Source organism: Haliaeetus albicilla, chromosome 21 (genome assembly GCF_947461875.1).
Source record: "Haliaeetus albicilla chromosome 21, bHalAlb1.1, whole genome shotgun sequence".
NCBI classification, from domain to species: Eukaryota; Metazoa; Chordata; class Aves; order Accipitriformes; family Accipitridae; genus Haliaeetus; species Haliaeetus albicilla.
In genome coordinates, this window is record NC_091503.1 from 26,066,880 (window position 1) to 26,091,722 (window position 24,843).

The 24,843-nt window shown below is 41.5% G+C and overlaps 1 protein-coding gene across 1 annotated transcript in view; it reads left to right on the plus strand.

The window, feature by feature from the left end:
- The window catches only part of HUS1 (HUS1 checkpoint clamp component), a 42,808-nt gene extending 36,757 nt beyond the window's left edge, over window positions 1-6,051 (plus strand). Inside the window, exon 12 of the transcript XR_011329228.1 lies at window positions 5,004-6,051. The gene's annotated coding sequence lies outside the window, so the exon portion shown is untranslated. The remainder of the gene's footprint in view (window positions 1-5,003) is intronic.
- Window positions 6,052-24,843: the final 18,792 nt, after the last annotated feature.

Below are 24,843 nucleotides of genomic sequence, written 5' to 3' on the forward strand. Positions count from 1 at the left end.
CATGCCGGCTCTTGCCGGCAAAATGAGACCTCCAGATGCCAATGTTGACTGCCTCTTCCAAACTTGAGTGTGCACTGGAGCTGCTGTTTGGGGCTGAAATACACAAAGAGATTAGAAGATTTTCCTGCAAGGAACTGTCAAACAATCTAACAACCCCTCAAGACAGAGAACAAAATCTCCTTGCTGGGTAATAAACTCCACAAAGGCATGGATTTTGTTAGATTTGGGGCCAAATTCAAAGAAAGCCACATCCAGTTTGTGGACAGTCAAACAGATATGCTAAAAAATCGTAATTATTCTGTTAATACGTTTATGAAACAGAAATACCATCCCTCCTTCAGCCAGTTTCCAGGGTCTGAAATAGAGTAAGTACCAGATTTACTTTTGCCAGTTGATTACAAAGGTGGTTTGTTTTGTTGGTTTTTTTCCCCCCTTTTATTAAGGAGTCTTTCAGGAATACGTAATATCTTTTTTATCAGTGTAATAATATCCCCCACCCCTTACAGATGTACTAAACATTAGGGCAAAAGCCATGAGCTATATGATACCCCTCCACGCTTTGAGACACTGCAATTACCAACAGCTTTGCCATTTGTATGACAGAGCTTGTTTAGGGGGTCGTTGAAGCTGCATGCCAGTGACCATCTCTAGCTGTGGTGTCACTTAGACCACAACACTTAAATCCTTTACACAGCCTGCTCCTTGGTATTTCATTTAGTCCTCGTGATAGCAGGTCAACCTTGCTAGTTTTGGAGGCTGCAAGTCCGCTTCTTCCTGGAAATAATGAGAGAAGGCAGCCAGTATTTCCTCCTGCAGAACAAGCGATGGTAGAGGCAAACGCTCCCAGCTCTCGGTCTTGTAGCTTAACCTCCATCCAGATGGACTAAGGAGTCAATGGCATGAGCCTCAGCCCTTCCCACAGAGACCAGCCAGAGGATGTTCACTGCTCTCAGGGATGATAAGTTTTGCTGCACCCTATTCCTAAAGTGAGTAGTGATATATCAGAATGTTAGAAGCTCTCCTTCAAAGTAGGTTAGCTACAGGCGAAGAAGAGCTAAGAACCAAAAATACAAGGGTGGGCAGGAGGAACGCTATCCAGAGATGCAGAAATGTTTTTGTGGCTCTCGGTGTCAGTTCAGTAAAGTGGAGACAAGTAGAACAGGCTTAAGACTTATTAGGAAAAAGTATTTTAAATTTTTTTTGGCAGCAACACCTGTTTCTATTCTGTCTCATAGGAAAACTAGCAACTGTCTACACGTGACAGTAGCTAAAACACTCAAAAAGGCAGAGGTGCTATTGCAACACACTGTGCCCTGAAGAACATTATGTCCTGTTGCAGACAGAAAGCGTAATTTTTTTTGCAGATAAGACTTCAGACAAGTTTCTGACTTTAAATATTTGATTTGACTGTTTTTAAATAATGTGGACAAAGCACAGCACCGTCTCCCAGATGGAAATCTCTTTACTAATTTGGTTTAATACAGGAAATTCTGTGCTTCTTATTAAGAAGAAGAACAAGCTCCTTTATCACTGGCTTATTTGGATTACGAGTCTCCTCTTCCCAATCTGCCTTTTCAGAAACATCACTATTACGGTCTGCTGTCACACCAGCTTGGGCTATAATGATCTCATATCCCAAGCAATGTTAAACCTTCTCTGGGACTGGTTGAGTGAATTCCAAGAAAAATTTAAGGTGCCACAGGAGCTGATTCTGATGCTTTCAATATGTGACCTTTGGCTGATCTTGAATTGTACCAATAACCCAGTCTGGTGGTAATGATATCCTCTTCTAAATCAGAAGTAAAACTCAGATTTTGATCTTCAGAGGTAATGAGGGAGCCCATTACCTAGTTTGGACTTGACTTTTTGGCCTCCTTGTTTTCCAGCACCCCACCAGGGGCTTTGCACCCAGCCTACAGCGTTTTACCCACAGCCTGCAGTACTAGAGGATTTATATTTTAGCACACGTGCACACAAATCAGTTTCATAAAATCAGTCTTTGTGCTGTGGAGCATCAGTCAGCAGTGCACTGCTCCGTTGTAACTGAAAGGGACTGGATTATAGATCATTTGTTTTACCAAATAGACAAACAAAAGGTACATCTATGCATCGTGTTTATTTTGGTGTTACAGAAAATACTTTCATAGTGTTTATAAAATAAATTCCTATAAAAATATAGTGATATTTAGGGAGGAGCATTATTAAATTTTTGGCTAATAGTGGCTGGGAAATAATTTTTGTCTTAAAACAAAGCCCTTTCCAGAAGTATTACTACTACAGTTATGACACCTGACCTTCCAAAATGCCAAGGGAGTGCTGTGGTGCTCCGACCATCTGTAATTACACAGAAAAACCAGTCTGCTTGTTTGCATGAGGAAGGTGCTCTTGATGTGAATCTCCTGGTAACCTGCTTTTACAGCGCTTCGGTTCACATCGTGGAGCGGCCTCGGAGCACATCAACTGAATTCCTTCTGGATGCGGCTAAGTAAGAAGACATGCGCTTCAATCGCAAGTGGGCATTTGGTCTTTGGGACCCCTCTGCAGCTTGTCCAAGAGCAGGGAATGCCCTGTCCCCAAACGCAACATATTAAAAGCTGCACAGTGAGGATGCCAGGTTCTCAATACCAACCGTTAACGCTGTTCAGCTCTGCAGATCTGCTCCTGGTCTGCTCTGTCTGCTCAGGTACCTGTAACAGGGCAGCACCTTTGAAGCAAATTGCTTCCACGCTCAGTTCTGCAGGCATGCTTTCCGTCTGAAAGAGAGGGAAATAGTTTCTGAAATGCTGAGGTTAACAGACAGTTTCTTCCTGTGCTGTGATGTTTTTCAAATACCAGCTGCACCCTACTTTGGCACGATCCCCATTATAGTGTTTAAAGCCACCTCTCAAAATGGCTTGTTATAGACAATTCACATTTATTTATTCAGAAGACAAGATGAGGTGAGAATGTTGTACTTACTCAGGCATTATTGGCTGTTGATCTTTTATGTTACTGCTGGTCTCAGTGAACTTCACTAACTTTTACCGAGTTCTTTCCAGTTTGACTCCACCCTTTGGACCAGTCTGAGAAATATTCGGGACTCTGCCCTTCTGTGAATCCTCAGACCTGTATCTTGATTTGAAGGTCTCCAGTGTTTGGGAAGGCTAACATCAGTGCTAGTTTTAGTTACTATAAAACATATGTTAATAAATTATTATTTTTATTACATATTCTGATAGCATCAAAAGCAGTTGTGAGATTGAGCATCTACTTATCAACTGTCTCCTTTGAGGGTGTTCATGTATAAAAAAAGGCAAGTGTACCTGCATTGAATCTGCAACTTCAATTTTACTTTCTAAAGAGCTTTGCGAGATCCTAAAAGCATTCAAAATCTAGACTAATTGTGACTGTCAACTGTATGTACAGATCTTGAAAGTTTAGTGCTTTCTTTGTTAAAATACTACTATTGCAGAAAATGTTTTCACTGCATTTTGAATACGCCATCAAATCATTGGTGCTTGTCGGTAAAGAAATAAGTTGCTCCTACTTTATTTCCCAGTTATTTCTGAACAAGAAATATGATACATTTGAGGAATGCTTTGAGGTTTTTTTTGTTTTCAGTCAGCCATAACTTGGCCAAAGCAAATGTAAGTCAATTCCATAAAATATTTCTGGCAGATAATACCATCTTCTTTATTTGGGATAAAGCATGCTGTTACTAATGGCAGGGGGGTATTTCCAGTGCATCACCATGGCTTAACATAGTATCAAATTTTTGCATACCCTGACAGCTTACCTTCCCCTCTCCCTCAGCAACTCAAAGGAAGTTGGGAAAGCGTAAGGGATTTGTATGGTTTTAAAAGAAATTGTGCCTGTAGTTACCATTTTTTTGTAAAACAAAGTTTGGAAGCTTGAAAAAAAACACGTGAGCAATTATTTTGCCTTGTACTGTGGCTTTGACATTAGGTATTTGTCAAACTGTTGCAGAAGGCAGCACTGCCATTAACATAACTTCCATCCTAAGAAACACCTGAAGTTTATTTTTCTGAAGGCAATTTAGTCTCACAAATCTCTGAAAGGAAAGAGTATAGAAATTCCCTTCTGCTTTGCAAACAGACGGTCTAGAGAGAACTTGTCTTGTGATCCACAAAGGTTAAATTAGAAAACAGATGTCTAGAAATTGTCCTCTACCTGACTGAGGAAACCATAGAAACCAGGGATGCCTTTTTGAATACCCCTTTCTCTTCCTTGCCCACACAAGAACATCATATCCACTGAACCCCTAACTTTACCAGTGAAATAAATGGGATTATTAATGTTCTGAAAGAGGACTTTTCAACACTGTAATGTAGAGGAAAAGCAGCTCGCTCTCCCCCAACAGTTTAAACCTATTGGTATAGAAAACATTTTGTGTTTGTATTACCTGGTGCTATTTACTGAAAAAACTTTTTCTCTTTCTTTTTACATTTATTTTTCCTTTTTTATTTTATTTTTCCTTTTCTTTTTCTTTTTTCATTTCATCCTTCTTTTTCTTTGCACATGCAAAATACATGCACAAAATCAGGTTCCAACAGCATTACCAAGATTACAAAATCCAGCCTACCTAAATTAGGCAATGGCAGACTTAGAGGTACTATACGATACTGATTTATGTGTTTGTACACATGTACTATGATACACTCAATAAATATATCACTGAGTTCCACTGTTTACCTTGGGTACTCGCCAGTACATGGACAGAAGTTGCTCACTCATGGAGTAGTAAAGTACTGTTTCTGGCCACCTTCCTTATACAGGGCCAAAATCCCTGCCTTTTATTTACTGTACATCAGTTCTCCTTCAGAGCAGGGTTTGAATTATTTCACCATCTCACCAGGTTTTTTTAAAGGCAGCCATCAGTACAGTTTGTAAAACCTCATTATTATTATTATTATTGTTATTGTTAGTGATAGTGATAGCTTTTTTTGTGAATATAAAAGCAAATAGAGAGATTCATGTTATATTTTTTTCTTTTGGGCACCCAGTCAGGAACACTGAAGACCTGCTTTTTCAAGGGAATATATAATAGCCATTCATATATTCAAAGCACAGCTTCCAGAGGATTTAATATCATTTGGGAATTTTTCCACATCTTAAATTCAGAAATGTCTTCAGCTCAATACTCAGCCAATAAGGATCGCAATTAGAGACCACATGAGGTAAGTTTGATTTACACATCTTTGACTCCTTGCAGTTCCTCTGGTAGAGACCAAAGCAGAATATAATTTTTCAAAGAATCTATAAAATTATGTGATGTTTTTCTCTTCGTGCACTCCTCTACATCATTCTTTTCATAACTTCGAGATTCCTATGGTCAAGTTGTCTTCATTCTATAACTCTGACTTCAGTCCAGCATTGTTCCAGCCCTCAACAGACAACCCCACCCCCACCCCCCCCCCCCTTATCCTAAGACTGGCTTATTATCAATAGATGGGGAAATTCTTGACAATATGACAAACTAACAACATGCAAACTTCTTTCTGTTTTTCCTGTAAGGACTATAAAAGGCACATATGAGACATTTTTTGTTTGCTTGCCTCAAAGAGGGCCACTCAGCTCTATAGAGAAGGTAGTTTTTAACAGGAAGAATGTGGTTTTCCCCTCTAATTCGCAAAAATTGCAGAAAATTTTCAGGAAAGTTTAGTCTGAGGGGATATAAAATATAAAAATAATCATCCCCAAAATGTAAACCTCGGTAAAAATTAAAGGCAACTTGTAAATTGCAATTTGAAGTATCAGCAGTCTTGACACTTAAGCCATGGTGTAAAACCACTTCAGCATACTGGATGTACTATTTACAAGGAAGATGGTGATAGCTGTATCCTGACTAACATGGAATGAAAGAACTCTTTACTGTTAAGAGGTAATTATCTAAGTGTATTAACAAATGCTTGTTTTGTTTTATTAAAAAATTGAACTGTGTTCAAGAGAAACTGGAAAAGTCTAAGTAGGCTTTAGCAATTGTACAACAGAGAAAGGAGCTGAAAGAAGTTGACAAAGCCTAAAACAGAGAATAAAGTTTCTGAACACGTATCTTTCAGTTGTGTTGTCAGACTAATTGCTGTGTTTTCATGGATATAACCCATATTTTAAAAAACAAACAGTTTTTTCATCAACGGTAGGCAAGGTTTGAAGTATTACTGGAGACCCTCTCTTGCACAGGAGTGTTCCCATATCTTCTGGTCTTTGGTCCTCTGTAAATCCACCATTTGCCCTATCATCTTCAATGCTTTTTTGCCTCCACTTCAGCAACCTTCTAAGATTGCTAGGGAGGCATCTCCATCCACAGCTGCCTCCTCCAGGACAGCCTTACAGCTGTGACAGGTTATATATGCGTGTGACTACTTATCTTCAAGAAATGGTATTTTAGAGGGCTGCAAGTTACCCATGTGAAAATACATAAAGTATGTGACAAACTCGAATATTAGCTGAAACAATAAATTATCCTCATAGGTCTTTCCAACCAGCAGCAACATCTGGTACCTGACAGAGGAGAAAAAATTATCCACCCGTCCATTAGGCAATTTACTTTTTAGGACTGTGTAAGTGTGAAGAGAACTTAATCTGCAGACAAAGCTAAGGGAATATAGTTGCAGCAAAAGTAAATATTACGTAAATATTTGTGCAAATTAGTGCAATCAATTATGGATTTAAAGTAAAAGGGGTAACCTTTTGCAATTATTTTTGGAAACAGAAGTACATAAAATCCAGATCTGCCAGTGACTATCTTATGACAGTAATCTCTCTGTATGTGGTATGCAGTATGGACAAAGGATATTTCTGTGCCAGTGACAAGCAAAGACTTTTTTTTTTTTAATTAAACAACAACACACCCCCATATCCTGTCTGTGCTTGAAATGACCGTAGTACTTAATATTAAATTTAAAACTCAGTTACTGCAAATACAAGCTTTTGTAATCATGATCCAGGGTGCAAACAACCGTGAGACAAATCAGAGAAGCCTTTAACTTTCTTTTTTACTTAATGTGTCCCAATTCCTGCTTTTCACGCATGTGGATGTATCAGCACTGCTTACCTACAGTTGCAAGCGCCTCTTCCCTGAAGATGAGAGAAGAGTTCCCCATTGGGTATCTCAGCACATCATCCTGTGTTCCTCTTGGAGTAAAGAGTAGTCAGGTAATAAAATGGGAACAAGCAAAAAGAATGGGTTGTTTAATTAAGTTACAGACTGGATCTTCTTTGAATTGGGAGTTTAATATTTATTACTTAAGCTGACATAGGACGCTCCCTGTAACACAATACATGAATTAAAATATAAGTTGTATCAGACAGGCCTTTTCCCCTTTTCAAAATATCGGCATTAACGCATTCACAGATGGGGCCTGCACAGACATTTTCACACCTGGACTACCTGCAACTGTTCATCGTGATTGTTTTCCTGCAACACATGGAAAGAGTGGTGACTGCAAAACCCAATCTGCCACCCCTTATTGCTTAATTTAATACTCCAGGCTGTTCTCCTTGCTCTTTTGTTCCTTCAGCAGTATGCAGGACTGAGGCTAACAGCAGTGTCTCAACTTCTCAGATGGCAACAATCTTCTTCCACTGATGTCTGGTTTCCACATCTGGTGAACAAATCCCAAAGGCACTGTAGTCTTGGCAGTGCTATAATTTTACATGACCTCTCATGCCATGATGTCATAATTATTTAAGCTATTTCTTGCCTGTTATAATCCTGAAGGTTGATGCCTGTGTTCCTGCCCTGATAACTAAATTCAGCTTTTTAGAGTTGCAAGGAAAACTGTCCTTTAAACCGTGATGCTCTTGGCCAAAATGTTAGATTTGCCTTGTATTTGGAAATGCCCAATGTGCCAAGGGGCACATGCACATAACTGAGACGTTCTGAGATGCTGATGCACCGCCCGGGATGCCCAGAGGGCTTACCTGGAAAGCACTTGTCTCAAAGCATATGTATTTACAGAGGTGGTTGAGAAACGTTTTAGATCACAATGCACTAAAACCTTGTTTTCTCTTTAAGTATTTGCGTGAAAGCACTGACAGCTTCGACTACTTCAAACACAGTTGAAAGTATGGCTGGACTAAATTAATCTGTTATTTTCTCTAGATGGTGCCTTACAATGAGATATATTTACAAGAGGCTGGTAAAAGTAAGTATTTCTTTCTCTTCAGTGCTTGTTTGGTAACTATATCCATACAGGATAGAGAAAAAGTATTTTCTACTTAGGAATTTCCTATTTGTTTATTTCTTGATAGAACACTTGGGAGTCCCAGCTGTGATGTTAGAAAACGTGCTTGATGATAGCTGTAAGGGTGACAAAGCATCAAAATAGATTACCTAGAGCAGATGTTAAACTTTCATCAATTAAGGATTTCAAGAACTGCTTAGGTAATCATGTCTCCAAAATGACATTGGTGTAGTGATGTATCATGAGGTTTGGAGACAGACTAGGCAAACTCCCGAAGTCTCTTCTGGCCCTATTTCCTATGATTTTTCAAGTTGGTCTGCAGGACTCCCTGGGAAACGAAGGGACGTTAAGGTGCAGTAAGATCAGAGCAATGGAAGAGGAAAGGCTATGTTATGCTGAAGTCAGTGATGTTGTCGGCTTTGGCAAACAGTATGGGTGTTTGGGTTTTTTTTTTAAATAAGACTTTATTACTTGTTTCATTTGCACTCTGGTATTACTGTTTTTCACCCAGTGTCCCTGATGGAAAGAGCGTGGAATTGAGGAGAGTAGGGGAAAATTGACTATTGCAGGAATAGTGATTCCTGAGTAATGTTTCCAAACCATATGCCTTATACTTCTTTCTTTTGTTACAACGCCCCAAGCGGCATTTGCCCATGCTTGCCTTTGAGCAAGTGCCTGACGGCCCATACGGGGACAGAGGCACGATCACCCTAGCATGTGCAGTCATGGTCTTGTGGAGCTCTTGTCAGGGAACTACAGGCAAGTTTTTCCCTCGAGCCTGGTGTGTAGGCAACAACCATGGGGTGAACTGGCAAAAGGGATGAGTCCCCTTCTGGGAGACCTTCTGATCCCCCCTGCAGTTCCATGAGCATGGAAAAGACGAGAAACGGTCAAGCTTGGTGAGAAAAACCCACAAAGCAACCCGTGCTTCAGAGCTTAAGAATGGACTAGTCAGGAAAAGATTTGGGCCAATATCTTCTCCTGCAAACAATGATCCAGCTGGCCGGTGGGAAGTCAGGTGGAATGTCTCCTATCTCTGTTATCTCTGTAGTGCTGGAGCTGGTAGAAAGACCCACCACATTGTAATTGAGCAATTCTGTTTGGCAACAGCAATTCTAGTTGGCAACAGCTTCTGTCTGCACCTCGTACATGATGTTATCTGAAATGACACAACAAAAATAGTCATATTTTGCAACTTACATCCTGGACAGAATATAAGCCAACAATCAAAAGGTGAAAGGGTGTGTAAAAAGTTCCCTGGAATGCAGAAGAGAGATACTAAAGCTGGTAAACTACCATGAAAGGAAGTTTGATAATACTGCTTTTAGATATGCATTAGTTTCAGTGTTCTTTATACTCCGGGATGAAGCAGACAGTTTTTCCAAGACAAGCAATGGTGGAAAACCATACCAGAGAGAGAGAGAGCAAGGAAAAGCTAGCACAAGATCCATACACTGGCAGGAAATAGTGAAACTATATTTCATTTTACATTCTTGTCTTTATTCAGAGATAACAATAGAGAAACAATACTTCTCCCCCAGCTTCCAAACCATTTGATCCCAGGATTCCTTTCCTACCCTGGATGGAGGTTAAAATGCTCTGGTGGATTAATCACTGAGTTCAGTGCACGCCGAGGTTTTCCCGGGAGCATCTGTCCTCAGCTCTTCATCTTGCTCTAAAGTTGCAGGCAATGTTTGAGCCCATGGCTTTTCCTGGAAGCGCAAACCTGGTGCTGCTTACAAACACGGCTTCTCCTTCCAGGGTGGGGGTTGGCTGGAGCTGGCAAATACGGGTAATAATCAGGCCTCTGGGGATCTCGAGGCTAGATTACAACAGTTCATCTTCATACAAATGTTTATATTTAAAAATGAAGTACCACAGTTAGTCATGGATGGTTTTTCACATCATTTTCCCAAAAGCAGCTAGCACCTCAGTCTTTAGCTGATAAGATTGGCTTTGCCGCTAAAGCTGGATTTTGCTCAATACCAGAATTTCCCAGGCAGATGGAAAGCATCCAGTCAACTCAGTCTGAATATTCCTAGGATGAATGTCCTGGGAATAGCTGCCTCTTTCTGCTGCTCTGATTCTCAGGAAACCTAAGTGCTCGTTAACTTGCGAGGTAGAGGTAACTGTGAATCTGACACCCCCAAAATTAAATGTAATATTCACTATACCATTCTCGCTTTCCCACAGGAGGGAAAGAAATGTTGAAGTCAAAGAATGAGGAAGAGAGAGACAGGGAGAAGGGATGGAAAAGGGAGACTGGGGAGGAAAAAAGTGAAGGAGTGAATCAATCATCAAAATAAATACCTATCTAATTTTTGGCTGCCAGTGGGGGGAGGTGTGGAAATCTCAAGCTCTCAGTGAAGTATCTTCAAATCTTTAAGAAGCAGTGTACCTGGTTATAAGACTGATGGAGTCGGTCTTACAAAACATGGACAGAGCAAACCTGAGGATTGTCCCACCTTGCTCAGAGCTGATGTATTTTGCAGTTGCTCAGTAAATCCCTTTCTGTCCTTTCACCGTGCAGCTGCTCAAAACAACAGGCTGCTGGGGAAAGAAGGCTTTTGCCAGTACCTGATGATCACTCTGTGCTTCAAAGCACAGAAGCTGACATTGCTCCTAGTTGTTTTCCCTTTGAACTCTAACTAATTTAAGTGTAAATATTGCTTTCATTCCTCCTTGATAGGCCATTTGCTTCAATAGAGCCGTTTGCACTCTTTACTTTCCCATGTTGCCTTTCCTACCTAGAAGCAAACATCAGCAGAGCGGTTTGGATAGAAAAATCAAAGCAGGGGGTCTTCAGGGATGCTCACTCGGGTACCAGCATTCCTAAAAGCTCCCGTTTGATATAGCCATCACCACTGCGCAGTGGCAGAGCTATGGGATGTGCCAGGCCTAGAGGGCAGCAGCAAGGACTGAGGCAGCTAAACTGAAACAGAGCGAGTGTTTTTACGTGAATACCCGTAGAGGTAAAATTAATAGGCTTACAGAGTATGTAACAGAACAGTTTTCCCTGAAAAGCTTCTGGGGTTAATACAAGCACTGCTGGGTTGGCAGTGGATTGTCCCTGGAATAACATACTTCCCTTTTTGCTGAGTGTTTGCTCTAAAACCCCAAACCTTGCTGTTTGCTCTGTGCCTCCAGAAAGGCTTTGCAAATTGCAGTGTCGAGTGGAAGTGACAAAGCAGGATGTTTTCTTTGTGAGAAGGTACCCTGAGTACACAGCCCATCATCACTATTCAGCTTTCAAAACAGGGGTGACATGGTGGGAGAGTGCCAGGGAAAGGTCTGGATGTTGTCATCATCATCTGTCCTGGCTCAGCAGCGGCAGGAGAAGAGCCGGACAGACGTGACCCTGGGCAGACGCCCTCGGTGACGGATGCGGCAGTGAGGTGGCAGGGTTCTCCACAGCTCCCAGGAGGATCTACAGGCAAGACCGAAGAGCAAGTTGATTCCCACTCAGAAACTTTCCCTCCCTTTAAAATCAAATATTTTGTAATATACAGTAACTCATTTTATTATGTCTCGCACTTTTCTGCATTGCAACTTCATTCCAGTCAATGTTACTGGCGCTGCTGAATTATCTCCGGGACAGTAAGTAAACCCAGGTGTGATTCTGGACCCACAGGTTTAAAGAAGCAGGTTCTGCTTTGAAACAGCTCTACAGAGTAATCCCATTTTCTTACGCTACCGGCGATATGGCATACTCACAGTTAGCAGCAAAAACGTTACCTCTCAGTAGCACAGAACCACAGTGGTTGTGGCAGAGTTTGCTGGAGCCTCTTCCATGGCACTCACCAATGCTGCAGCTATTGCATTTCATTCACAAGGTCAAAGCCTTACCTCATTTAGATGCAAGAAATTCTATTGAGAATCTCAAATATAAATAAGGGAAAACCTGATCCCGCAGAATTTTTATTCCAAAAGCACTGCACAGCCTTATTTAAGGGGGTCAACAGGGCTGACAGTAAAAACAGGTCCTTTTTTTTGAGGTTTGAGTATGCATGTTAAAGAATCATGAGAAAAAAATGGTGTGGAATGCCAACCTGCTGTTGGAGCAAAGCTGGGCTCCTAAATTGCCGTGAAACAATGAAGTGTACACAACATGAAGTTTGTTCCACCTACTTCTTTGAAATGTCACAGCATGACAACAAAGCGTAACATAAGGGTTGATTTTTATGAGACAGATTCAGAATGTAAATTCACTACTCCTTCTTTTCTTCAGTATCACTGTGTGCATTTATCTGTTATAAATGCCACAGTAGACAGTGGAATCTGTGCCTGGGTGATGCAAAGGGTAAATCCTTCCTTTGCTTTGCACATCCTCGATTATTACCTAGGACCTGTGAGGCGTAATATTTGGAAGTACTAGGCCTTGAGTTAGTAGATATTCTTGGGTTTTTTGATCCTTTCCATTAACAGATGGAAATGAACATTAATAGAAAATGGTGGCTTGTCTAAAGTGCATTGGATTAGAGTTATCCACATAATTTACAGTATCTGAAATTTAGGATCGGATGATTTCAGTAGATATATATTGATTCATTTAGTAGTTTGGTGGATCACTCTGGGGAAAAGAGACAGAAACATAGCTATTTATCTCCCTGTTGAGAATACTAAAGACAAAAATCTGCAAAACAAAGGCTCAAATTTGAATTCCAGGTCACACACTAACTGCTATGGAATTGCAGAATTAGTCACATCTCCAGCATTAATCTAAGAGATATCATGGGACTGGCATGCCAGAAAACTTATGTTATTGAGAAATCTGAATGTAGTTGAAGCACTCAATTTTAAAAAGATAAATGTCAGCCTTCTCTCTCAAGGAGGAGGAGTATTATAAAGATATCCTTAAATGCACATGTTCTTGCATTTGCACTGGAAAAAATAACAAGGTTTGTGATTAACCTCTTGGAGCCTCCACATTCTGAACCTTTAAAAATACTGCAATAGTTCAGCTGTCTCCACAGGTGTTTGCTTCTTACTTTTTTCTTTTTTCTTTTTCATTTCCTGAATTTTTTTTTTTCCCCGTGGAGGTGGACTGAGGGCACAGCAGACAAAAGTCTGTCATCTTCCCCCTCGCTCCAGCTCAAGCGCAGGGCAGAGAATTCGCTGGAGCAAAGGAACTTGAGAAGCTGTCAGGGCGGCTCACAGCAGAGAGCAGCAGGAGGAAAAACAAGGCTCCGCTTCTGGTGTCTGTGAATTATTACAGTGCTTGCTAACAGGCTCAGCTCCTTCACTGACTGTTGCTATGAGCCGCTTGCACAAGCTGGGTAGGTTAGTCTCTGCTGGAAGTATGTAGAAATTCAGTAAGCTTGCATACAAAATGACCACCTAAGTGCAGAATAATAGTTAATTGGCCCAGCTTCTGTCACATCTCACAGAAAATAGGGAGTGACACACTTTTAACGTCAAGGTCCCTATGCTTTGCTGAACTGGTCACATCTGATGAACCGAAGGCACCCAGGCGCCTGGCGGTTTCATCTGTTTCAACACAAGGTCTGTCTTAGTTCAGTGTTTCCAGAAGCTGTAAGAAGTGAGGGGAAAAAAAGGTAGATGACCCAAAAGCCAAGAACTTAAGATTTTGAAGTCCAAACTCTGAAACTTTACTTTTATTCTTTTCATGAGCTACACATTTAACCAGCTATTATTATCATTAAAATAAAACTAGTACAAATACAATGGGAATGTGTACTAGCATGTAAAACTTCATCTGTATTATGAAAGTGATGTAAGAGTCCAGTTACAGACTTGGACCCCCTGAAATACATGTGTAGCCACCGCAGTTTCCCTCCAGTTAATAATGCAGCTAAGAATAATATTTTGTTCTATGAAAGACCTACTGTGAGAGTTGTTTCTGAAGTGTAATGAAGATGACATTTCATGTACTGGTAACTATTTTTTTCCAGGTGAGGACACTGTACTGCAGATTGCCCCAAGAAAAAGGGGGCAAAACCAGTCTTGTAATGACTCAGCAACAACAGCTGCTTTTTCTGTTAATGAAAAATATTTTTTCCACTTTTATTGAATCAACCTGTTCAAAAAGTAACAAAAATTGCTTACAACAATCTGCATCTCATTCTCAGAGTAAGCTATTCCTGTAAACCAATCTGCGTTATAACACTGTCAAGAGTAATGATTTTTCTACCTGTAAACCCTTTACCTATTCTCTTTAAGGAGTATTTAATATTTTTATGCTGTAATTGCCCTCTTCCAAATTTATAAATAGCTAGCAATTAATACAAACTGTGTGCTTGAAAGAAGCATAGTGCATCAATAGGACTCACAAGCTTGAAATCAAGTACACATGTATTTCACAGGCTGAGCGCATCAGATCAATTTTTTTTTTTTTTTTGCAATATGACAGGACACTGGAAATAACTATTTTATTTGCAGCAGTTTTTCTCTGAAACATGTTTGACAACAGCAGACAAAGGGAAGAGAGAAATACCAGAGCAGAGCTGTAGTCATTACTCCGCTGAGAGTCAGCATGGATCCGCGGCTCCCTGAAGCAAGGACGGGCTCTGATGTGTTTATACAGCGCCTTAAACAAAGGAGCTCTGCTCTTTGGCAGAGGCCCCAAAAAGCCACGTTAATACAACCAGTAGTAAGTTACCATGGCGTGGTGTTAGACCACACCATGGTATTTTTCCATTCTAAAGACAAGAAATATTTCAAATGGCGTGGAGGTTTAACCGAGAGGAACACCGCCCCGGAGCTGATTTACTGGAGGAGAGCGGTGTGTTGGGCTAACTGGTGTGGGAACGCAAGTTTTAGAGCCAAGTTACTTTTGGGTGTTGCGTGGAGCAAACCATTGCTGGTATCAGTGTACCACAGACACCTCTGGGTAACCCCAGCTGTTCTCCAAATAGCTCATTGCTAAAGAATCATACTGCCTATATGTATCTATTTTTAGAGGTGAATGTTTTTCTACTTTCTTCTACCATTTTCTCTCCACAGTTTTCTTTGGTTTCTCAGGTTGTTTGATTACTTTCAGATCATGCTGTCACAGAAATTTAACGCAGAAATGTCTTATGCCCTCTGCACATGGCATTGCACTTCATGTAACACTTCCTTTTGACACCGTGTCAAAATGACCTTTACTTCTCCATCATGGGGACTGAAGTGAAAGGGACATTTTAAAGCTATACATTGAGATTGTCTGGTAATGAAACTTGCGGTGGTTTTCTCTGTGTTCCTGTATTCCTCCCACCATTCCCCAAGCCTAATCTACGTTACAAAATTTGCAGCTGGGGAATATCCGTGCATGGCAACGTGAACCAGCCAAAGGGGTGTTTCTGCCTTTGAAATAACACTACCTTACTGCCCGAGACGCGCTTGCTGCCGGTGTGTGCAATGCTAACAGTTACTTAGGTGTCTGCGGCCGCTGCAGCATGCCTCCCTCAGCAATCCTGCACCCCGTCTCACAACACGGACCGCTCCTGACACAGGTTGGAAACTTAATGACGCTATCTGACAACATGCCGGTCTTTTTTCCCTCCTTTAAAATCTCTCTTTAATTTCTAATCTGTGTTTGTGAACAGAAAGTTCTGGTTTCACATTAAAAGAGGCAATCGCTTAATATTCTGCTCCTGCCTGATCTGCCCGTAGAGATCCTCCCGGACATTTGGGTGGCTGTGGGAAGAGACGATCTGATATAGCCAAGTTATGGGCTAGCGGGGAAACAGGGAAGCAGGACAAGGGTTAGGAAGCAGCAGTCGCCAGAAGAAGAGGTCTGCAGCAGGCTGGCTGTGGGGCAAGTCACTAAAGCAGGAGATGTGAAGCTGTCCCTAAGACATATTCTCCTTCTGACAGGCATTCCAGACATGATGGGAAATGCACCTTTTGCTTGCACTTTTCCATGGATATCTCATGAGCGCTCAATTCAGTACTCTCTCTATGTGAAGCGTGATGCCAGGGAAATGCAGTCGGTATTTCAAAGAGCAGGTTGGGGTCACAGGACCCAAGAAGCAGGGAAGGGAATAGAGGGGAAACGCCATTAATTTCAACCATTCATTTCCCAATGCATGTGTTTTTAATTCATGTCAGCATCCCAACCCTTTCCCCTTTATTTGAAAGTGCTGCCTTTACATGTAGTCACAGAGGAAAAGAATAGGGGATTCTAGAGCAGGGATTTTATCTCACAAAAATATATGAGCAATGAAATAAAGTAATATTAGGGCTATGTGGTAGAACTGGATCTGCTATGAAACAGCAGCATCCCAGAAAGCTGTTACATTGCTAAGACAGAGCAAGAAAAGTACCTTTACGCTATACTCCGCCTCTTACAGCATCACAGTTCATGCAGGTAGATGAACTTCTGGGTGTAATAGTGATTCCCTTGCTTCTTCTCCTTTTTTCTTTAAAAGGAGAAAAACATACATGTGTTAAAGGCAACGTCCTATTCACAAATGGATCCTCTCAAACAGCACTGGGGTGCTCCTTGTGCTAGTCCTGGGCCAAACCAGCCCAGGCCCATTTTGCCTTTGCTGTTGAAGACAAGGAAAGCTCTTATCACACACAGATACAGAACAATCTTTGAGTATTTGGCTCTGGGAATGCAACCAGCATAATATTTTCTTAAATCACAGCAAATTATTTTTATTCCTACCAAGCACTGGTACAGTGCTAAAATAGATTTTCTGCGGTTTTATTTAAAAAAAAAATTCTGGCTCAGTAGCAACATTTTTACACTATGCTTTTTCATAGATTTAGCATACTTACAATATTCATACTGACCAACAATGGATGGTTGCATATAACTCCTTATTTTAATTCCATAATTTTGTAAGTTAAAACATTAGTACAAAATACAGCTTGCCAAACTGTTTCCTGGCAGAGATGCAGATAGTTTAAATACAATCAGTCATCATAGTATAATGATTATAGATAAAATACTATAGTTATAACCCAGCAAGAGTTATATAACTCTTTGCTTTACTATAGAACTGTTTGCTTTACAGAGATTCATTTTAATGATGGGGCATTACAAGCAAGTTTTCAGTCAGCCAGAAGCATCCTGCATGTATTTAAATGGCAGCTGTATCTTTTCTAGCAGCTGCCTCATGCTTTTTTTGTGAGCCCAGCCAGAAATGTGTGGGCAGGAGCCCCAAAATCACCGAGGCCATCTCCTCACCCCTAGTGAAGACCTCTGCAGGCAATCTTTCCAGAAACTTCGGGTTCATCATACAAGATTTATGTTTTTTCTCTAGGCAGCCAATGCTCCCGTCCTCCAAAGTTCCCTGCAATTCATCAACAGTTGCATACCACGGAACAGTCATCTCTTCTGTTTATGCATCAGAGGAGTCTGAAACGGGATACTTCAAATCCCTCTCTCATTTCCAGTGCGCTGACCGGGTCACTGCTCAGCTAGACACCATCTTGCTCAACGGGCTGTGCTTACCTTCCTACCCATTGCCTTACTGGGACTTTGCCCAGTCCCCAGTGTCTTCTCTTGTGTTCTTGGGACTCCTGGCTTACAGAAGATGGCTGGAACCCCTCTCCTCCAGCATCAAAGCAACACTTCCCGGTGACTTTGGGTCGAAGGGCTGGAGTTAGTACACTTGCAGTCAGGCTCCTTCCATCTCCTGTGCCCTTCTCAGGCTCCCCACACAGTTCCTGCCTGTGGCACACACCAGTAAACACCTAGGGCAATTCGGGATGTTTCAGCATTTGCTTCAAGTGTCCGGGGCAGTGCTTTCGTGTTGGAGGCCCACGGTACTGCCCTGGCCAGGGGCACGCTCCTCGCAGCGCACGGCCATGGCGAGGGCGCATGGATGGTTCGTCTGTGGAACACTGCTCTAGAACATCAAAAAAAACCCTCAAAGTGAATCACCGTCATGGGTCATCTGCACTACACCGTTGCTTGTTGCGGTAATGGTAGACATTGTAATTCCATGAGTGAGTGGAAAGCCACCATTTACCTGCAAAGCAAAATAGGCAAGAGAAAGTGTGGGAGTCAGGAAACAATAGCACAGCTTGCAAATTCCTTCTGTAGGCATAGGCCTAGGGTCCTTGGGAGCGATGTCTTTAAATTTTCACTATGTTTCAACATTAAAACCCCATTGAGAGGAACAGGATAATTCATCAAAAGCCTAGATAAATGAACAAAGAACATCTTCCAGATCTAACTGTGCCAGCGAAGGATGTTATGCCCAAGAGCAATCTGTCATCGTTTTCTGCCAGAACTACTGGCATAGCTGTTAGAGGGAGAGCACCAACCCCTACTAACTCGCCAAGACCATACATGCCCAGATTTACTATTTCGCCTGTTCCAGCTAATGCAGGTTGGTTTGGGGTCTTTGTTTTGTTTTTTTTTTTAATAAATTGGCTGATCAAAGGGGTGGTATCCTTTGGTAGATGTGATATCAGCCGTGACACTGAGCAGGGAGCCATAGCTTCTTCCACCAGTAAGAGCGGTGTGCAGGGACTGTGCTTATTGACAGCTCAGGTTAATGGATGCTGAACAGAGAAGCAAAGAGGATTTGGATGAAGACGTGTCCTGTCCAGAGCGAAAGCGGTAGCTTGGAGCAGGGCAGCAATCGAACTTGTGCTATTCTTGTGCTACAGCCTGGGAGCATCAGCAGGATGGAGGAGTGCTGCGTCCCACTACAGCGGGGAGGGCAAGCCTCAGCACACACGTCATCCTACATGAACAGCTCTTGGCCTTCTTGCCTTCAGAGAAAGGAGGCATGGGAAAGAGTTAAGAACAATGTCTGCTTTTCTGTTCACCTATGATTAAGGTTAAAGTATAGAACTAGAGAACTTGTTACTGTAGGTGTTTTGTTAAATTTTTCTTTTTAGCTCAGTACTTTTAACAGGCAATGGCAAAAACAGTGTCAGAAATATTCAATGCAGTACCAAGACTTTTAAATTGATGTATTTCGGTGCACAAACCTTGCATAAATTTTATCATTAAATCAAACAGTGTTATACCAGTACAGCTATGCATATTCTTAAGTATTTTCACAATGACAGCTTAACAATCCATTGCATATAGCCAATCACAATATTTAACAGAAAGGATCCAATACAAAATATGGCTACTTTCCGGGGCAGGGAGGAAGTGTACCAGCCATTTCTGTATGAGTTGCTACTGCTCTGGGTTTGGTTATAGTATATAAATACTACTATACCTCTATTACCCTGATGTGTTAATTATTGCCTTTGTATTATCAGTTGGTATACTAACGATTAGTCTACTTATACTATTAATAAGTATGTTAACTGACTGATTCTACATTTAGAGCCACAGTCAGACTTTGTCCAAAAGGTGGAGCCAATGACACTCGGAGGTCTCTGCTCTGTCACAGGTCGTGATTTAATAACCAAGTCCCTCAGGCAGCCTCCGAGGGCACCGCGGCTGCCAGGAAAGATCCAGCTTCATTACACTGACTTGTTTCCCATTTGTCTAACAAATGGTGGAAGGTCTGCTTTAAAGTCTGTGTACAGTCATGTAATCTGTCTCTTCAGCGGGCTAAATCACATCTGATCCTTAATATATACTTTCAAAATGTACAGAAGCATGTAACTAAGTATGCGTAGACAGTCTGAGTCATGCCATCTACAGCAGAAAGTTAGGTGAAGTAAAATGACATGCAGTTTGAAGTTAATTATATATGTTAACTACAAGTCATACTAAGCTTTATTTCCTCTTGTATTCTACATCTTACTTGAGTCATCTTCACTCACCTGTAGGGAAAAACGTAGAGTAATCTTCTGAGCAATTAACGAATGATGACATGATCTTAAAATAAACTCAGGGCTAATGTAGACTTGAACATAGGATGAAAGAGAGATTAAGACTTTGGCATGTTAGTTCTTTAACTAAATTACTTTTGCCTGAAAACTTCCTCCTGTTTGGATTTTAAAGACACATGCTCTGATATGATAAAGCTCCAGCTTTCCTAAATATCCCTCAGCTCTCTCCCTGTCACGTTCTGCAGGCTGAGACCTGGCATGAGCATGTTATTGCAGAGCTCAAGCTGGAGGGAGGCTATGGAAGATGGGTGCTGGTCCCACTGACCCCACACCAAAGCCAGCAATGCATTTCAGTATTTTCAGGGACTATAGGAAGATTTGACGAACAACTGTTAGAAAGAAAAGGAGATTAGCGTGGGTGCAATCCTGAAAGCCAGGTAGCAAAGGCATTCCAATTGTGGTAGATATTAGTAAGAGCAGAATAAAAAATAGAACTAAAGAGTAGTTGTTTCTACATAAGAATATAAATAGAACGTATCAGTGCTATCAATGTGACGAGTATAGGGAGGTGTATCATATAATACTGTACAAAGTATGTGTGTTCTTCCACACTCCTCAATTCATCCCAACATACATAGGGAAGGTAATTGATTTATATTTGTTTGGCTACCTACATCTATTTATATATCTTGATTTTTAAAAGTGGTAGAGATGTCACTTGAAATCCCTTTGTCTCCATCTCTTCAATAAAAGTGAGCAGTGCAGATTAAATACCCTATCCTTACTTAACTTTGGCTCTTAGGCAGCATTTCCTGCCTGGAAGCTCTCCTTTCAATAAATAAGTAAAATACATCTTTGAATATCATGCAGATCACTCAAGCAACAGAAGGTGAGAAGAGCAGTATGGATGCTAATCCTAAAGAAAGCAACCTTTTGGGGTACAGGCAGCCAGCATACCCTGGTAATTATGGTGAAATGAGGCAGTTTGATAGCCTCAATGAAGGAAGTAATGAATTTCTCAAGTAGATGTTAGAACTGGCATCTAACAGAATTTCAAACTCAGAAATGCCCTGCATCCATACAGGAAAGTTTCCATCTCACTGCGAGCTTAAACCCCAGGAGTCCTGGACTCATGCAATACCTAAATCCCCATGGACACAGAGTATGCAGGACTCCAGGCTTGAGCAGGGTTGACTGACTCTGTAGTTCTCTGCCAGATGTGTAAAGTGCTCTCCTAATGTGTCTGTCTCATGAGTGATCCCCAAGAAGACTCTCTGAAATTACAGTATTAGAAGTAAGAGAGTACAGTAAAAGGAGTATGCATTTTATGTAAATAAGCAAGCAAAAGACCTCAGAATTAATACTTGAAATTGTTAGAAAACTGATAGTATGTGATTGCTGCAGAGAATCTTTCCTGGTTTTGGCATTTTTGCACCAGGTAGACTTAATCTAAGACTATGTACACACTTGTTGCTAGTGCTAGAAATGACTTTTTATATGGACAGACTTTTCATGTAGCTGTATGGGGGGATCTAAACTTAGCAGTCATGAAAGGGTTGTCAGGCACTGGAACAGGCTGCCAGGGAAGTGGTTGAGTCACCATCCCCGGAGGTATTTAAAAGACTGTAGATGTGGTGCTTGGGGACACTTAGGGTTTAGTGTTGGACTTGGCAGTGCTAGGTTAATGGTTGGACTTGATTATCTTAAGGGTCTTTTCCAACCTAAATGATTCTATGATTCTAAGAAATTGAAATGAGAATCACAGAAACAATATGGCATCTCTATGCTGATGTATACAGATAGCTGAAACAGCCTGACTTTCAGTGAGAAAAAAAATTGTGGAAATAGGCAAGTTTGGAAAGGTAGAAAATCCCTAGGACATTGTTGAGAGTCTGCAGCAAGAATCTTGGCCTGTTCTCTAGACATAAAGAGAGGGGGTTTTGCCACAGGAAGCAGCACAGGTTCTTACAAATGCAGAACTTTTCCGTGTCCCTACTTCAAACAAAATAAGCAAGCAATTGTCTGAAAGACCATTCATGCCAAATGGTTTGTGCAAAGGAGTGTGTTACATATCTAATGCAAAGAAAAGATACATATTAAAATAAGTAATTATATAATACATAAGCAATTTAATAACAATTAAAATGAAACTGCTACATAAAATTAAAGGCTTAGTTGCACTTTGAAGACAAATTTAGAAAATAGGAATCCATACATATTAGAGGTATTTGAAATTCATATGTATTATGGGTGTTCAAAATCTGACTGCCAGTTTTGGCTATGTTCCCTTTGAGTGTATGAGGCTGAACGGAAACCATTTATTCCAACATGTTTTCATTTTGGAGCGTAAGTATTTGATTCTGAATGTGTCTCAACTGTAAGGGGTTACTAGGCACTCAAACTTGCACAGAAAAATGAGGTAAAAAATACCTCTGTGCTTTTGAAGACTTACCAAACTATCCCCTTTCTGTTTTGACTACTTTTCGTGTTTCTGTTCCAGCCTGTGGTAAGTCTTGTGATTCCATGTCTGGCTGCGAATGATTTAAGCCTGTCAGTATCCCTTTCACCTCTTATTAATCAAGAGGTTCACCTTCCACAGCTATGTCTTTCCCCCACTGCCTTTCCTACGGATCTTCAGACTCCCATGGGGATGCCTCTCGGGACGTCTGACCATCACCAAGAGGGGAGCAGCTCCATAACTAGCGGCTCCTCCCAGGGCAGCATTCCCTGAGCCAGCAGCAAATGGCAATTTCTAGCAGGCAAAATGTTGCTGTTAGTTACTTTTCTCTTCTCCGCATATGCAACTGCTTCCCTTCCTGCGTGAGTAGAAAAAAAAAGTCCCTTTTAACTCTTTCTTTTGTTTTGCCTTGTGGAAACAGAGGTAAGTGCATTAGCAGTGACCTTCAAGTAGATTCAAATGATGTATCAGCATCATCTCACACTAGTCCTCTTCTCTGCTTTTACAAAGCTGCTGCTGGCTCCTGCTTATAAATATTAGCAAGTGACATGTAATAAGCTTTGTTTGTGATCACTGGGAACACCCCTGAATTCGGGTATCCCATTCTAATTCATGGAATATATTTTATACCATTTTAATTAAAGTTCTGCTTTTGTTCCAAAGTTTAGACTAACAACACAGTAACATGGAGCTGATGCGCTGATCCTGCACACTCCAGCACGATAGCTCCCTTCTTTGCAGTACCACCAAGTAATGGAAGTTTTGCTGAGTGGGAATACAAAAAGACCTCCTGCATAATCCATGAAGGTGAGTGAACCTGGGAAAGGTAAACACATTTAAGATTGTACTGTACAGGAAGCTGCCAAGCTCAACCAAAACAAAATGCTGAATAAAGGAGTGTTATAAATTGTCCTCCTTCCCGGTACACATGTATTGGAGTTAGTTTCAAGGAGATGCATCTGTCTGAACTAGTCTTCACGGTACCTCCTTCTAGGGTTAGATGTTTTTACCATCTGTTTCTCACTTGCAGTTAGAGGGAAGGTGATTTTGCATCATGTGTCTGCAAGCAGGCTCTAACTACTCGGTCCCTCTTCCAGAAGCCATTTCAGCTTCCAAAGGGTACTATTAACTGCTTCTTGGAACAGTCTACTAGTTATTGCACGCATTTCAGTCTTATCCAGTTCTTCATTAGCATAAAAATTGCAATATACAAAGAAGCAGGGACTGGATCCCAGGCCCATCCTATCTGTAAGAGAGCTGCCAAGAAGGACTGAAGAGTTTGCTTTTCATACGTCCACCTGAAACTACCGGAGAACGTTGGTGTGACAAAATTACTGATGACATTCAGATACAAAGGATATTTATTTTTTTTAATTGCTAAAAAAAGCCCTATGAAAAACAGCCTTTTAACACACACTTGGTAATTAGTTTACAAAGCTGGTGCAATTAGTGCAGAAAGCTGCCAGCCTATGTCTATTCAGTTAAAGAATCTCAACATTTTGATGCAAGCTCCAAACGTGGATCTGATGGATCAGCAGGCACAGTGAGGCTAGAGACGGATTCCCTGTCCAGACAACTTTTAGGAAGAAGATAGTCTTTAAGGAGCAAGGATTTCAAACGACCTGGAGTTTGTAAGCTAAAACCTACGTATTGAGTTACACTTGAAAATGAACTGGTAGCCAGTGCATTTTAAGACCATACTTTTCTCTTTGCAAAGGGCCCCACAAGGCAAACGCATGCTGAAGTAGCACATCCTGAAATAATTCACTATAGCTCTACTAGTTGCATTCCTGTATTGGGGGGGAACACATGCAATCCCATAAATTGGGCCCTACAATTTAAGAAGGACATGAAGGTCCTTGAATGTGTCCAGAGGAGGGCACCAAAGCTGGGGAAGGCGCTGGAAGGTGTGTCCTGTGAGGAGCGGCTGAGGACACGGGGTTTGTCTAGTTTGGAGAGAAGGAGGCTGAGGGGCAACCTCATTGCTCCCTACAGCGTCCTGAGGATGGAGGAAGGGGAGAGGGAGGTGCTGAGCTCTTCTCCATGGTACCCAGTGCCAGGACGTGTGGGAATGGCTCAAAGCTGCACCATGGGACATTCAGACTTGACATGAAGAACCATTTCTTTACCAAAGGGTGCCCGAACCCTGGAACAGGCTTCCTAGAGAGGTGGTCGATGCCCCAAGCCTGTCAGTGTCTAAGAGGCATTTGGACAATGCCCTTAATGACATGCTTTAGCTTTTGGTCAGCCCTGAAGTGGTCAGGCAGTGGGACTTGGTCATTGTTGTAGGTCCCTTCCAACTCAACTCTTCGACTAGATTCGATTCGACTCTTCTCCCTCCCTCCTTCGTTCCCTACCAGTACAAGCTGAGGGAATCTTTGATGACATTTCTTCCCAGCCCTGCACTAGCAGAAGGGATTGAATGGGTAATCATGTCCCAGCACGGGCATTGGCTCTGTCACTTTCTGGGGAGGAGGCATGCACCTTCTGATGGGT